At 42.1% G+C, this 3,618-nt stretch overlaps 1 pseudogene; it reads left to right on the top strand.

The window, feature by feature from the left end:
• Positions 1-2,425: 2,425 nt before the first annotated feature.
• On the top strand, positions 2,426-3,397 carry LOC102845564 (annotated as a pseudogene).
• Positions 3,398-3,618: the final 221 nt, after the last annotated feature.

Below are 3,618 nucleotides of genomic sequence, written 5' to 3'. Positions count from 1 at the left end.
TGTGTCAGAGGCAGAGCGATTGGCACAGGATAAAGCAGGTTTTAGGGCTGTTGTACATAGATAGGGTCACTATGAGTCACAGGTGACTCGACGGCACATAATAACAACAACAACATCATGATGTTGCCTATCAAACTAGTAGTAAGGATCTTTGTTTTCTTGACATTGAGATGGAATCCATATTGAAAGGTCTTCTGCAACAAATGCCTCGGGTCCTTCTCACTTACAGAAAACAAGATTGTATCATCTACATAACACAGGTTATTGATGAGTCTCCCTCCTATCCCGATGCCACATTCCTCTTCATAGAGTCCGGCTTCTCAGATAATTTGCTCAGGATATAGAGTGAATAGGTACAGATAGAGACTACAACTCTGACACAGTTCTTTCTTCTTAATTTTAAACCATGTAGTGTACCCTTGCTTTGTTCGCACAATAGCCTCCTGGTTTAGGTATAGGTTTCACATGGTCACAATTAAGTGCTCTGGGATTCCCATTTTTCTCAATGTTAGCCATAATTTGTTATGACCCACACAATCAAATGCCTTAGCATGGTCAATAAAGCATTAATAGACATTCTTTGATATCCTTTAGTTTTAGCCAGGATACATCTGAGATTAACAGTGATATCCCTGGTCTCTTCTAAATACTACTTGAACTTCGGGCAGTTCCCTATCTATGTATTGTTCTAGCCAATTTTTAATGACATTCAGCAGTATTTGCTTGTATATATGGTCTGTTTGATAGTTTCCACATTCTGTTGGATCACCTTTCTTGGGAATGGGAACAAATATGGACCTCTTTCAAACTGTTGACCAGACAGCTATCCTCCAAATTTCCTGGCATAGACTGGTGAGCTCTTCCAGGGATGCATCTGTTAATTGAAACAAGTCCACTGGTATCCCATCAATTCCTGGGATCTTATTTTGCCAATGCCTTCAACACAGCTTCCACGTTCTCTTTCATTACCACTGGCTCCTGCACATATGGTACTTCCTAAAGTATTTTAGTGTCAGTTAGCTATTTTTGACACAGTGATTCTGTGTATTCCTTTCATCTTCTTTTGATGCTTTCTGGGTTATTTAATATATTGCCCAAAGCATTTTTCAATATAGCTACTCGAGACTTAAGTATGTTTTTCAGTTCTCTTGGCTTGAAAAATGAAGAGTGAGTTCTTTTTTTATTCTATTTCACCTACCTGCATATGCTACTGTAACACTTTGTTTTGTCTTCTTTAGCTGCCCTTTGAAACCATCTGCTAAGCTCTTATTTCAGCATGTTTTCCCTTTATTTTGGCTTCTCAACACTCTAGTGCAATTTTTAGAATCTCTTCTGACATCTATTTTGATTTTTTTCTCCTTTCTCCTCTGTTTGAAATGACTTTTTGCTTTCTTCATGGATGATATCTTTGATATCATACTAGAACTCATCTAGTCTTCAATCTTTGGTGTTCAATGCTTCAAACCTTTGGTTTTCTTTTCATTTTTTGTTTTTTTGGCTGGTTGGTTGGTTGGTTGCTTACTTGGTTGGGATTTTATCTTATACTGATTTCTTTACAAAGTTCAAATATATTGTTTTTCACAATACTACAACTTCTCAATCCACTTGCTTGTGGTTAGACATCTGGGCTGTTTCCATGTTCTTGCAATGGTGAACAATGCTGCTATGAACATTTGTGTACAAGTATCCATTTGAGCCTCAGTTCGCATTTTCTTGGGGTATATTCCAAACAATGGAATAGCTGGGTCATATGTAATTTCTATGTTCAGCTGTTCCAAACTTATTCTTAAAATGATTTTTAAATTCAGATGGAATATATTCAAGATCATATTTTGGTTCCCATGGACTTATTTTCATTTTCTTCAGTCTCAACTGAACTTACACAGGAGTAATTGATGGTCTGACACACAAGTCTAGTCTAGACTTCTAGACTACAAGGTGTCAAGTCAGAGAAGAAAACAAGCAATTACAGGGCAATATGATTAAAGCAAATAAATAAGCATAACTGGGACAGAGAAGCAGAGAGAACTATGGGAACCAATCAAAATGGAGCCCAAAGAAGCTAGAGAAGTGAGTGCTGTTGTAGTGTTACTGTACAGTCAATGCCCTAGTTTATTCTTTTTGCACAGGGAAAAGAAGTGCACCAGGTGAAAGAAACTGGAGGAAGGGTGGTGCCCAAGTACCAAGGTAGCTGGGTGTACTGCTAGGAGGGCAGATTTTAGTGCCTAGAGCATTAAAGTGTAGGCAGAGAATATATTTCAAGGCTTTTGTTAAAGCCTGAGGCTGAGAAGACTGAAGAGGAGGCAGAAGTGAAGGTAGAAATAAAAGTATATTTATTGGAAATGGTACATTCAGGCTCTCTGCACCTCGTCCATCCAGACTGCCCTCTCTTCTCATGCAGCCTCAGCCACATCCCTGAGACACGATGGTGAAGGTCAGAGTAAACGGATTTGACCACATTGGGCTCCTGGTCGCCAGGGCTGCTTCTAACTCTAGCAAAGTGGATGTTGTCACCATCAATGATCCCTTCATTGACCTCAAATACATGGTCTATATGTTCCAGTATGATTCCACCCATGGCAAGTTCAACTGCACTGTCAAGACTGAGAATGGGAAGCTAGACATCAATGGGAAATACATCACTATCTTCCAGGGGCGAGATCCCACCAACATCAAGTGGGGTGATGCTGGTATTGAGTATGTTGTGGAGTCCACTGGCGTCTTCACAACCTTGAAGAAGGCTGGGGCTAACTTGAAGGGTGGTGCCAAACAGGTAATCATCTCTGCTCCTTCTTCCAATGCCCCCATGTTCATGATGGGTGTGAACCAACTCTCTCAAGATTGTCAGCAATACCTCCTGCACCACCAACTGCTTGGCTCCCCGGCCAAGGTCATCCATGTCAACTTCAGCATTGTAGAGGGCCTCATGACTACAGTCCATGCCATCACTGCCACCCAGAAGACTGTGGATGGCCCCTCTGGAAAGCTGTGGTGTGTTGGCCATAGAACTGCCCAGAACATCATCCCTGCATCTACTGGTGCTGCCAAGGTTGTGGGCAAGGTCATCCCTGAAGTGAATGGGAAATTACCAGCATGTCTTTCCATGTCCCCACCCACAATGTGTCAGTTATGGACCTGAACTGCCATCTGGAAAAAGCTGCCAAATACGATGCCATCAAGAAAGTAGTAAAGCAGGCATCAGAAGGGCCCATCAAGGGCATCCTTGGATACCAGGTTGTTTTCCTGTGACTTTAATAGTGACACCCACTCTTCCACCTTTGATGCTGGAGCTTGCATTGCCTGAACGACCACTCTGCCAAACTCATTTCCTGGTATGACAATGAATTTTGTCAACTGGGTAGTCAACCTGATGGTTCACATGCCTTCCAAAGAATAAGCCCCTTGGACCACCAGCCCCAGAAATAACACTAAAGAGAGAGAGAGACCCTCAGCTGCTGGGGAGTCCTTGCCCCAACCTGATCCTCCCACACACTGAGAATTTCAAATCCTTGACACAGTTTCCATCCAATCCCCTTGAGAAAGGGAGGGGCTTAGAGATCCCATCTGGTCATGTACCATCAATAAAGTACACTGTACTCAGAGGGAAGGGACGGGAAA

The sequence above is a fragment of the Elephantulus edwardii genome, unplaced genomic scaffold (assembly GCF_000299155.1).
Source record: "Elephantulus edwardii isolate Elephantulus edwardi_28Jun2011 unplaced genomic scaffold, EleEdw1.0 scaffold00394, whole genome shotgun sequence".
In the NCBI taxonomy this organism is placed as follows: Eukaryota; Metazoa; Chordata; class Mammalia; order Macroscelidea; family Macroscelididae; genus Elephantulus; species Elephantulus edwardii.
This window is presented reverse-complemented; position numbering and strand designations above follow the sequence as displayed.